Here is a 13645-nt window from a genome sequence, read left to right as displayed (position 1 = left end):
ACCTCAGATTTTTTCCTCCTGAAGTCCATGATGATTTCCTGGGTCTTTGACTTGTTCAGCAGCAGGTTGTTAACCTTGCACAGCTTGCTCAGCTGCTCTACCTCATCCCTGTACGCCGCCTCGTCCCCCCCCGAGATGCAGCCCACCACGGTGGTGTCGTCTGCAAACTTTACGATGGAGTTGCTGGGGTGGACGGGGGTGAAGTCGTAGGTGTAGAGGTTGTAGAGGATGGGGCTTAGCACGCAGCCCTGGGGGGACCCAGTGCTGAGTCTGAAGGCTGTGGAGGTGTGGGAGCCCACCCGCACCCTCTGGGGGCGGTCGGACAGGAAGTCCTTGATCCATGCACATATAGAGTGTGATAGTCCCAGGTCTAGTAGTTTGGTCACTAGCCTGTCTGGAAGGATGGTGTTGAAGGCAGAGCTGAAGTCCACAAAGAGCAGTCTCGCGTAGCTGTTTCCCCTCTCCAGGTGGGATAGAGTGGCGTGGAGAGTCGTCGCGATGGCATCCTCTGTGGACCTGTGGGCTCTGTAGGCGAACTGGTATGGATCCAGGTTGGGCGGGAGGCGTGTGAGTATGTGGGCCCGGACTAGTTTCTCGAAGCACTTCATGATGATTGGTGTGAGTGCCACCGGGCGGTAGTCGTTTAGGCAGCTCACCGTGCTTTTCTTCGGGACTGGGATGATAGTTGAGGTTTTCAGGCAGGGTGGGATGGTGGCCTGGGACAGGGACTGGTTGAAGATGTTGGTGAAAACCCCGGCCAGCTGGTCGGCGCAGTCCCTCAGCACCCGTCCCAGGACGCCATCCGGCCCAGAGGCTTTCCTGGGGTCCACCGCCTTCAGCACGCGTCTCACTTCATGCTCTGTGAGGGTGAGGCTGCTGAGAGCTGGAGAGAGTGGTGATTGTGTTGTGGTTACCTCCGTTCGCCCCTCGTCGAACCGGGCGTAGAAGGAGTTCAGCTTTTCCGCCAGCAGGGGGTCGTCCTCTGCGGCTGTGAGCCTGTTGGCTCTGAAGTTTGTCATGTGCTGAACCCCCTGCCACATCCGCCTGGAGTCGTTGCTCAGGAAGCATTCCTCAATCTTCTCTCTGTGGTCTGCCTTGGCCTCCCGGATGCCACGCTTTAGGTTAGCCCTGGTGGTGCTGTACAGCAGTGTGCCCTTCCCTGCGAAGAAGGCGTTGTCCCTCTCATTGATCCGTTTTTGGACCTTCCCAGTCATCCATTGCTTCGTGTTGGGGTAGACCCGGACCCGTTTGTCCACGGTGACTGAGTTGGTGCAGTTCACTATGTGGTTCAGAACGGACGACGTGAACTGTTCCAGGTCCTCATGCTCATATTCCTGCCATGAGGTGTCATTTAGGCAGATCTGCAGTGGAGCGGACCCTTCTGGCCAGGTTCTGACAGTCTTAGTGGTGATGGGAGCACTTTTCCTCATGGGAGTGTAGGCTGGGATCAGGAGGATTGACACATGGTCAGACATGCCTAGCTGAGCTAGCGGTCTAGCCTTGTAAGCACGCTTGATGTTGGTGTATACCTTATCCAGTGTTTTTTCTCCTCTTGTTGCACATTTAACATGCTGATAGAACTTGGGTAGTACTACCTTCAGGTCGGCATGATTAAAATCTCCGGCGATAATGTGGACTGCCTGTGGGTCCGCGCTCTGTTCACCACTGATGACGTCATATAGCCGCGCCAATGCTAAGCTACCATCTGCGTTTGGTGCAATGTAAACACTTGTAATATACACTGCGTTGAATTCCCTCGGGAGGTAAGTGGGTCGGCATTTAACAGTCAAGTATTCCAGGTTTGGGGAGCAGTGGCTACTTACAGTTTTCGTGTTTAAGCACCAGCTGTCCTTCGTAGATATAATGAGCCCACCTCCGCGGGTCTTCTCACTAAGCAAAGTCCGGTCTGAAGGGTTCTCCCTTCTAGGCTTACCGCGGAGTCCAGGATAGTGTCATTTAGCCAGGTTTCAGTGAGAATAATCACACAGCTATCTCCCACGATGTTATTTGTGACGCCTTATTTAGCAGACGCCTTATTCCAAAGCGACTTACAATCAGTACATTTGAATACTAAGCATGTGAATCAGCAATCCATCATTCGTTGCAGGAAGAGTAATCCAGCTCGGGCCCGGGGCCACTGATAGAAGGAAAACCTTCTCCCTATCGCCTACTACAAAATTGTTAAAAAAAAATGTTTTACTGGAGAAACTGAGAAACAGTACAAGGGGGGCAATAGAAGTTCTTAGGGACACAGTAGAGGGGAAAGCGGGTGTCTTTAGGAGACGTAGTGGTGAGGGTCGGAAGATTTCTCAGGAGGAGCAGTTAAGATGTAACCTGAAGAGATGGGTCTTCAGTCTACGACGGAAGATGGGTAGTGACTCTGCCGTTCTGACAGCCGTGGGGAGCTCATTCCACCAGCGGGGAGCCAGTGTTGTGAAGAGACGTGATCGGGCAGCCCGACTGCTGTGTAGAGGAGGTGGGGCCATTCGGCCAGCCGAGGTGGAGGAGCGGAGTGAGCGGGCAGGGGTTTGGGGGGTTACCATTTCCTTCAGGTAGGCAGGGGCTGTCCCTTTAGCTGCCTGGTATGCAAGCACCAGGGTCTTGAATCTGATGCGAGCTGCTATCGGGAGCCAGTGCAGGGTGCGAAGAAGAGGGGTGACATGCGAGTATTTGGGGAGGTTGAATACCAGCCGGGCAGCAGCATTCTGGATGAGCTGCAGAGGTCTAATGGCTGAAGCGGGGAGCCCAGCCAGGAGTACATTGCAGTAATCCAGGCGGGAGATGACCAGTGCCTGGGTCAAGAGTTGCGCTGCCTCTCTGGTAAGGAATGGTCGTATCCTTCTGATGTTGTAGAGGAAGAATCTGCAGGAGCGAGCCGTTGCTGCAATGTTCTCCGCACAGGATAGTCGGTTATCCAGGATCACTCCAAGGTTCTTGGCTGTCAGGGAGGGGGTTACAGTAGAGTTCTCCACTGTGATGGAGAAGTCTTGGAGAGGGCAGGCTTTCCCGGGGATGAAGAGGAGCTCGGTCTTGTTAAGATTGAGCTTGAGATGGTGGTCAGCCATCCAAGTTGAAATGTCAGCGAGGCATGCTGAGATACGGGTTGCCACGTGTACATCAGACAGGGGGAAGGACAGGAAGAGTTGAGTGTCGTCTGCGTAGCTGTGGTAGGAGAGCCCATGTGAAGAGATTACCGAGCCAAGAGACTTGGTGTAGAGGGAGAAAAGTAGAGGCCCTAGGACAGAACCCTGGGGTACTCCAGTGGAGAGGGTTCGTGGAGAAGATAGCGATTCTCTCCAGGTCACCTGGTAGGAGCGGCCCGCCAGGTAGGAAGAAAACCAGGAGTGTGCGGTGCCAGAGATGCCCAGGTCTGAGAGGATGGAGAGAAGGATCTGGTGATTGACTGTGTCGAAGGCAGCAGACAGGTCAAGGAGAATGAGAACAGAGGAGAGGGAGGAAGCTTGGGCAGAGTGGAGGGCTTCCGTGACAGCAAGGAGCGCAGTCTCAGTGGAATGCCCAGCCTTGAAGCCGGATTGGTGGGGGTCTAAGTGATCCATCTTCCGGAGATAGTTAGTCAGTTGTAATACTGAAGGTAAATGTACAGCAGTGACAACCTTTATCAATATTCAAACCTTTAAAACTGAAAGTGTTGAAAAATAAAATCTGTGGAAAACGTCTGGCCACAGCACATAGTGAGAGGGCTGCCACACGGTACACGTTTATCACAAATGAAAAATAACAAACCGGCTAACCCCTTAAACTGAAACAAAAACCCGGAATTGCTAAACGTCAAACAATAGTCCAAACTTAAATAACAAGATAGTAATACGTCATTGTTGCACGCTCTCCAAACACACAGCCAACTCTGCCACAGGTGTCTTCAATCATCTGTTACGCCCCCGTGCACTTCCTCAAACTAAACAACATTTATACAAATTAATCAATGGGCAGAAAGAGTGATACTATAGGCATACATGACTTGCACTCGGCAAAATAATTACACCACCATGCATCACTATTGTAGTGTTTGGCAAACTGTTGCGTATGTGACGGGGTGTATCTTTTCATGAATCACTCTCAGCTGGATGGCTCACGTTCATTTATTCTGTAGAAAACAGTGCATCAATTTCTGGACACGGGACTTGCAGGGTCATCGAGCTACATTCGCATCAGTGGTTAAGAATGAACTGAGCATATAGTAGTCACTCACACTACACAAATTCTAACAATAATATAAAACAAAAATACAAAATGTGTAGACTACATAAATCTTCACTTGTGTGATCATATAGTGGTATTCTTTTAACAACAACAACAAGAAATCATAACATCCAAATGCATGGAAAAACCACGCACTTGGAATACGCATGCGCACCACGTGCAACAATGGCTGCAACCTGACTGCTAGGTAAGCCGCGAGCGTGTTGCAAACTAGCGAGGTGGAAGACCCAACCTCATACAATACGGTCTACTAACAGAACAACAGACATATAATAACACAACAATAATAATATTACCTGTAGAAAACAGTGCATCAATTTCTGGACACGGGACTTGCAGGGTCATCGAGCTACATTCTAAAATGATGTTACACACGGACATTCACGTTAGCGCCATCATTGTTAACAACAGAAAACTCACATTAACAAACTTGTGATATGTTCCAAACTAACATACTATGAATGGGAAACTCAAAACAGCTATCTTACTTATCAAACATTCAAATAAAACATAGGTACATTAATAATCTCTTAAATTATATGCGATCTCAGACCCTGCAGAAAACATGACCTTACCGCATCAGTGGTTAAGAATGAACTGAGGGAGATCACGTTACGTCCCGTGCAATTGCACTGTCCAGCTATATTTACACAGCATCCGGGTCACGGACACAGCATCCGGGTCACGGACACAGCATCCGGGTCACGGACACACCCCGGATATACCACGTCATTAAATCCCTAGAGGGCGCAGTTTATACCTATTTTAGCTATAATTGAACTTGACCTTTCTACTCCGTTACACGTAGCTGAGTGAGCATTGGTAGATCCTACTGGTACAGACTTTACACTCACACAGGCTTTCTCTCTCTCGCTGATCTCCTTATCTCAGGTTCTGGATTCACTACACTTGTCTTTATGAATGAGTTAACATTATTTATTTAAAATGATTGAGATCAAAACAATGTACATTGAATGAACAATACTGTTTAAATGCGTTTACGTAGCACTCACCTGATACACTTTAATACTAATGTATGAACACGTGAGGGCGCTATCATCACGGCCATATAGCAGAAACACTAGGCACGGCGCCATCTGGTGGTCAATTGTCGTCAGCACAACACAAAGCGAATTGGCGAATCCAGAACTTCATGAGAATATTTCCTATTCAGTGGTTGAAACTATCACACATCTGGCACTCCGAATTGTTTCAGCAGCAGTATAAAAAACTGTTATATTTTCCAATGTTTTTATTTATATGAAAGGCTTCCTATTATTGATGAATGTATCCAGCTGTGTAGCAGCAAAGTAACATTCCACTCCATGGAATGGAAAAGCAGTGGGATCACCAGCGCCCTCATGTGGACAACATCATAACCTGCAGCCTGCCACCTGGGTGCACTGATACTGTAGCTACAAGGAGGAAACTAGACTCTCAAACAGTCTGGATAGAATAATGGGGTGACATACGTTTTATTGCATAAAAATAGCAGGAATACAATGACCATTTTAGAACAGGAAGAATGGTTGAACTGACTCAGGCTGTAGAGCAAATATAATAATATCAGTTTTCACATGAATGTTTGGCAGAGACTTTTGGCTATGTTTTGTTGATAGCAAAACATGTCTAATATTGATAATCTGACTCCAATGTAATTATCACTATGTGCTTAGTTTTTTCTCCTCATACAGGGTTGGGGTTACACTGGTCAGATCGCTGTCATACAAAATCTCTGCTAGTCTGAGCAGAACAAGGATAGCGGGAGGATAGACATTAATAATATTAGTGTTTCTGTGTGTCAAAGCGGGAAAAGCGAGGCTAGATGTATGCAAATAAATGATGTATCAATTTCTTCCCCGTGTATAATACTGAAGGTAAATGTACAGCAGCGACAACCTTTATCAATGTTCAAACCTTTAAAACTGAAAGTGTTTAAAAAAAAGTTCTGTGGAAAACGTCTGACCACAGCACATAGTGAGAGGGCTGCCACACGGTACACGTTTATCATGAATGAAAAATAACAAACCGGCTAACCCTTTAAACTGAAACAAAAACCTGGAATTGCTAAACGTCAAACAATAGTCCAAACTTAAATAACAAGATAGTAATTCGTCATTGTCGCACGCTCTCCAAACACACAGCCAACTCTGCCACAAGTGTCTGTGGTTTCCTCTCACTCATTCAATCATCTGTCACGCCCCCGTGCACTTCCTCAAACTAAACAACATTATACAAATTAATCAATGGGCAGAAAGAGTGATACTATAGGCATACATGACTTGCACTGGGCAAAATAATTACACCACCATGCATCACTATTGTAGTGTTTGGCAAACTGTTGCATAGCTGAGTGAGCATTGGTAGATCCTACTAGTACAGACTTTACACTCACACAGGCTTTCTCTCTCTCGCTGATCTCCTTATCTCAGGTTCTGGATTCACTACACTTGTCTTTATGAATGAGTTAACATTATTTATTTTAAATGATTGAGATCAAAACAATGTACATTGAATGAACAATACTGTTTAAAGAGCAGAGTGAAAACTGAACAAAAAACATGATGTGGTGCAGTTGGCCATCAGGGATCAATGTGATGATAAAAGACCCATTCTGTCTTTTGACAGACAAACAACATGTGTACCTTCTTAAGTTTTTTCTTTTCTTTTTTTAAGAAAGGAAAACGCAGGCTGCACGAAAAAAAATGCCAAAAACCTTGATGTACGGGGTAACCGTCTGCCACAAGGTTAAAGAGCAGAGTGAAAACTGAAAACTGAACAAAAAACATGATGTGGTGAAGTTGGCCATCAGGGATCAATGTGATGATAAAAGACCCATTCTGTCTTTTGACAGACAAACAACATGTGCACCTTCTTAAGTTTTTTTTTTTTTTAAGAAAGGAAAACGCAGGCTGCACGAAAAAAAATGCTTTGTCTCCACCTCTTTTCTCTACATGTAGACTTCCTCAGGGTGGCGCCAACATGCCAAAAACCATAATGTACGGGGTAACCGTCTGCCACAAACGTATTCCGTTGTGGGCCAAATAAAGAGGCCTAAGGCAGGCTGGCAGATTGCGCTCGCCACGGCGGCGCATATACTAAAATTGGATCGATACAGAGAAGATTAGCATGGCCCCTGCGAAAGGATGACACGCAAATTCGTGAAGCGCTCCAGCTTTTGCTTGGACAATGATGCCACAAGGTTAAAGAGCAGAGTGAAAACTGGACAAAAAACATGATGTGGTGCAGTTGGCCATCAGGGATCAATGTGATGATAAAAGACCCATTCTGTCTTTTGACAGACAAACAACATGTGCACCTTCTTAAGTTTTTTTTTTTTTTTTTAAGAAAGGAAAACGCAGGCTGCATGAAAAGAAAATGCTTTGTCTCCACCTCTTTTCTCTACATGTAGACTTCCACAGGGTGGCGCCAACATGCCAAAAACCTTGATGTACGGGGTAACCGTCTGCCACAAACGTATTCCGTTGTGGGCCAAATAAAGAGGCCTAAGGCAGGCTGGCAGATTGCGCTCGCCACGGCGGCGCATATACTAAAATTGGATCGATACAGAGAAGATTAGCATGGCCCCTGCGAAAGGATGACACGCAAATTCGTGAAGCGCTCCAGCTTTTGCTTGGACAATGATGCCACAAGGTTAAAGAGCAGAGTGAAAACTGAACAAAAAACATGATGTGGTGCAGTTGGCCATCAGGGATAAATGTGATGATAAAAGACCCATTCTGTCTTTTGACAGACAAACAACATGTGTACCTTCTTAAGTTTTTTCTTTTCTTTTTTTAAGAAAGGAAAACGCAGGCTGCACGAAAAAAAATGCCAAAAACCTTGATGTACGGGGTAACCGTCTGCCACAAGGTTAAAGAGCAGAGTGAAAACTGAAAACTGAACAAAAAACATGATGTGGTGAAGTTGGCCATCAGGGATCAATGTGATGATAAAAGACCCATTCTGTCTTTTGACAGACAAACAACATGTGCACTTTCTTAAGTTTTTTTTTTTTTTTTTAAGAAAGGAAAACGCAGGCTGCATGAAAAAAAAATGCTTTGTCTCCACCTCTTTTCTCTACATGTAGACTTCCACAGGGTGGCGCCAACATGCCAAAAACCTTGATGTACGGGGTAACCGTCTGCCACAAACGTATTCCGTTGTGGGCCAAATAAAGAGGCCTAAGGCAGGCTGGCAGATTGCATTCGCCAAGGCGGCGCATATACTAAAATTGGATCGATACAGAGAAGATTAGCATGGCCCCTGCGAAAGGATGACACGCAAATTCGTGAAGCGCTCCAGCTTTTGCTTGGACAATGATGCCACAAGGTTAAAGAGCAGAGTGAAAACTGAACAAAAAACATGATGTGGTGCAGTTGGCCATCAGGGATCAATGTGATGATAAAAGACCCATTCTGTCTTTTGACAGACAAACAACATGTGCACCTTCTTAATTATTTTATTTTTTTAAGAAAGGAAAACGCAGGCTGCACGAAAAAAAATGCTTTGTCTCCACCTCTTTTCTCTACATGTAGACTTCCACAGGGTGGCGCCAACATGCCAAAAACCTTGATGTACGGGGTAACCGTCTGCCACAAACGTATTCCGTTGTGGGCCAAATAAAGAGGCCTAAGGCAGGCTGACAGATTGCGCTCGCCACGGCGGCGCATATACTAAAATTGGATCGATACAGAGAAGATGAGCATGGCCCCTGCGAAAAGGATGACACGCAAATTCGTGAAGCGCTCCAGCTTTTGCTTGGACAATGATGCCACAAGGTTAAAGAGCAGAGTGAAAACTGAACAAAAAACATGATGTGGTGCAGTTGGCCATCAGGGATCAATGTGATGATAAAAGACCCATTCTGTCTTTTGACAGACAAACAACATGTGTACCTTCTTAAGTTTTTTCTTTTCTTTTTTTAAGAAAGGAAAACGCAGGCTGCACGAAAAAAAATGCTTTGTCTCCACCTCTTTTCTCTAAATGTAGACTTCCACAGGGTGGCGCCAACATGCCAAAAACCTTGATGTACGGGGTAACGTCTGCCACAAACGTATTCCGTTGTGGGCCAAATAAAGAGGCCTAAGGCAGGCTGGCAGATTGCGCTCGCCACGGCGGCGCATATACTAAAATTGGATCGATACAGAGAAGATTAGCATGGCCCCTGCGAAAGGATGACACGCAAATTCGTGAAGCGCTCCAGCTTTTGCTTGGACAATGATGCCACAAGGTTAAAGAGCAGAGTGAAAACTGAACAAAAAACATGATGTGGTGCAGTTGGCCATCAGGGATCAATGTGATGATAAAAGACCCATTCTGTCTTTTGCAGTGATGCCGGTAACGCGATACTAAGTATCGCGATACTCTAATCTGATTACTTTTCCCAGTAACGAGTATTCTATCGCGATACTATTTCCAAATCAGTAATCTGATTAAAGTTACTTATTCGAGTGACTGTGCGTTACTATTGCGTTACTACCTCATAACTTAGGCTAAATGCAGTATTTCTTTGTAATGTTCGATAGTAAACAAACATTTATTGCTTTTCTCGCGTCTTGGGGAGTGACGTCAGTGATCACGTTTTCAACACGAGGTGCAGCAGAATCGCTCACGTGTATCACCACGCTGATTGCACAGTGTAAACAGAAGCGTATAATGGAGCGAGAACAGAGATATGCGTTAAATAGCTGGAAATATAGGGATTATTTTGAGTTTGTGTCAGCAAAGGATGACAAGAACATAAATGTTCGTTGTACACTCTGTGCTGGAAAGAAAATATTGTCCTGTGGTAAAACCACAACATCAAATTTAAAGAAACATTTGGAATCTCTGCACAGCACAGTCAAGCTCGCGGAGAAAGTCCCAGAGACCGCGGCCTCGACTTCTGCGGGAGGTCCCACACCGCTCAAGCAACAAAAGCTGGACTTCAGTAGGCCTACAAAATCACAACCTGTAAGTGTGGGAGAGTTGAATAAATTGGTCGGGCGGTATGTTGTAGAGGAAATGCTGCCCATAAACACAGTTGACTCGCCCTCTTTCCGTGCCATCATTAACAAGATCCCCACTACTACCAATGCCGAGCTACCTCACAGAACATCTTTTTCTTCGTACTTGGAGAAGGAGTATGCAGAGATGGAAAAACATCTGAAGGCTGCGCTGAACGAGGTCGACTATGTGTCAACTACAGCGGACATTTGGACAGCTAACAATAGGAGCTATATGGGAGTAACGCTCCACTGGATTAGTAGATCCACATTAGACCGCAACAAGGCTGCATTGGCGTGTAGGAGAATCCGCGGTAGACACACGTATGATGTTATTGGTGCAGAAATCGAAAACATTCACTCTTCATATGGACTAATCAACAAAGTAGTAGCAACAGTGACAGATAATGGATCTAACTTTGTCAAGGCATTTCAAGTCTATCAGCCTGCTGTCACAGAGTCCGATGATGAGACGGTGGAGGAGGCCACGGATGATGTCACTTTTTTAGATGTGTCAGAAATCCTATCAGCTGAGGATGATAGTGATGGCCAGCTGATTCTTCCCCCGCACCAAAGGTGTGCTTCACATACCCTCAACCTTATTTCTACAAGTGATGTGGAGAAGTACATCACTTCCAAACCAGAGAGCAAGGCTGTGTATAGGAGCAGCACAGCAAAATGCACAGCTCTCTGGACGAAAGCAAGCCGATCTACCGTTGCGTCAGAAACGGTGGAGGAGGTTAACAAAAGAAAGCTCCTGGTACCGACATCCACAAGGTGGAATTCCTTTTACGAAGCCATAAAGAGAATCGCAGAAATCCCCATGAATGAGCTGACTACTCTGTGCAACAAGCTGGGAGTGAAGTGCTTCAAAGACCAGGAGTACCAGTACCTGCATGAGTACTGTACCGTCATGAAGCCTCTAACTATAGCACTGGATATCCTACAAGGTGACTGTCCGTATGGGACTTTACTGCCCACACTTGAAGTCCTGATGCAGAAGACCCTTGCTGTGAAAGACACCCTATCCAAGATGACTGCAGGCCTTCCAGATGCCATAGTGCAGGTATGCTATGTTGTTCCATCTTAAAGATAAATAAATACATTTTCATTGCACTATTCATGAACATGGAGCAGAGTCACACCATACTGCAGTATGTAGGTTGTCAGTTGCACAAACTAATTGCATACATAATTAGTAAATAAAGGTATAAATAATAGACCTTATAGGCTACAACTAGATAATAATAAACATATCAAATTATATCTTTCAGGCTATCCAGACTCGTTTTGCCAGTGTGCTGGACAACAAAGATGCCCTTCTCGCAGCTGCTAGTTGTCCAAAATTCAAACTCCGATGGCTGAGAGATGAAGGTAGGAGGGAGCAAGTAAAGGAGCTTCTCACAGCAGAATGTCGCAAAACTGCTCCTGCAGCACAGAGCCCTGCCAGTGTACCCACCACGACTGCCAACCAAGGCGAGATGGACTTTTTTGCTTTTGAGGCGGAGCCAGAGGAGACCTACTCGGCAGAAAAGGAAGTCATGGACTACTTGAGGTCAGGGCATGAGCTTCAGATTCTGAATCAGTATCCAAACATTAAGAACATTTTCTTGAAGTATAACACTCCAACCCCATCTAGCGCTCCTGTAGAGCGGCTCTTTAGTCTGGGAGGTTTGGTGCTCACGCCTAGAAGGAACAGACTTTCTGACAAGAGGTTTGAGAAGCTTCTGTTAATGAGATACAACCACTGGTTTACTCGCCCCTTTCCACTGTTTCACTCATAGTGTGTTCATGGCCTCCATAGCGTGTTCATGGCCTCCATAGCGTGTTCATGGCCTCCATAGCGTGTTCATGGCCTCCTTCCAGTCTTGACAGCTGAGTTCACTCTTCATTGATAAACTCAGACTCACCCAGTTTAGGATTAGGATTATATTAGGATCATATCTGAATGGTCAGGGTAGGTTTTAGGTTTTGTGAAACCACTCCTTGCTAGTTACTGTGTTAAATAAAGATTATATTTATTTTATTGTTTAAAAACAAGTATTTATGTTGGGTGAGGCAAAGAAAGACTCTTTATTTTGTTGTTTTAAGTTATTGTTTAAAGTTTAATTATGTAATTTAAGTTACTGTTAAAATAAAGTGAGTTTTGGCAAAACCAGTTTTCATTTTTATGTTGCGGGGGGGGGGGGGGGGGTCGGGTGCCTAGGCAGCTGCCAATAGTAACTAAAAAAGTAACTAGTAATCTAACTTAGTTACTTTTTAAATCAAGTAATCAGTAAAGTAACTAGATTACTTTTTAAAGGAGTAATCAGTAATCAGTAATCAGAATACTTTTTCAAAGTAACTGTGGCAACACTGGTCTTTTGACAGACAAACAACATGTGTACCTTCTTAAGTTTTTTTTGTTTTTTTTTAAGAAAGGAAAACGCAGGCTGCACGAAAAAAAATGCTTTGTCTCCACCTCTTTTCTCTACATGTAGACTTCCTCAGGGTGGCGCCAACATGCCAAAAACCTTAATGTACGGGGTAACCGTCTGCCACAAACGTATTCCGTTGTGGGCCAAATAAAGAGGCCTAAGGCAGGCTGGCAGATTGCGCTCGCCACGGCGGCGCATATACTAAAATTGGATCGATACAGAGAAGATTAGCATGGCCCCTGCGAAAGGATGACATGCAAATTCGTGAAGCGCTCCAGCTTTTGCTTGGACAATGATGCCACAAGGTTAAAGAGCAGAGTGAAAACTGGACAAAAAACATGATGTGATGCAGTTGGCCATCAGGGATCAATGTGATGATAAAAGACCCATTCTGTCTTTTGACAGACAAACAACATGTGCACCTTCTTAATTATTTTATTTTTTTAAGAAAGGAAAACGCAGGCTGCACGAAAAAAAATGCTTTGTCTCCACCTCTTTTCTCTACATGTAGACTTCCACAGGGTGGCGCCAACATGCCAAAAACCTTGATGTACGGGGTAACCGTCTGCCACAAACGTATTCCGTTGTGGGCCAAATAAAGAGGCCTAAGGCAGGCTGACAGATTGCGCTCGCCACGGCGGCGCATATACTAAAATTGGATCGATACAGAGAAGATTAGCATGGCCCCTGCGAAAGGATGACACGCAAATTCGTGAAGCGCTCCAGCTTTTGCTTGGACAATGATGCCACAAGGTTAAAGAGCAGAGTGAAAACTGAACAAAAAACATGATGTGGTGAAGTTGGCCATCAGGGATCAATGTGATGATAAAAGACCCATTCTGTCTTTTGACAGATAAACAACATGTGCACCTTCTTAAGTTTTTTTTTTTTTTTAAGAAAGGAAAACGCAGGCTGCACGAAAAAAAATGCTTTGTCTCCACCTCTTTTCTCTAAATGTAGACTTCCACAGGGTGGCGCCAACATGCCAAAAACCTTGATGTACGGGGTAACCGTCTGCCA

This window comes from Nansenia antarctica (genome assembly GCF_963989245.1).
Source record: "Nansenia antarctica genome assembly, chromosome: 7".
Taxonomy (NCBI): domain Eukaryota; kingdom Metazoa; phylum Chordata; class Actinopteri; order Argentiniformes; family Microstomatidae; genus Nansenia; species Nansenia antarctica.
The sequence above is the reverse complement of the archived record's forward strand: the minus strand, read 5'-3'. Positions refer to the sequence as shown.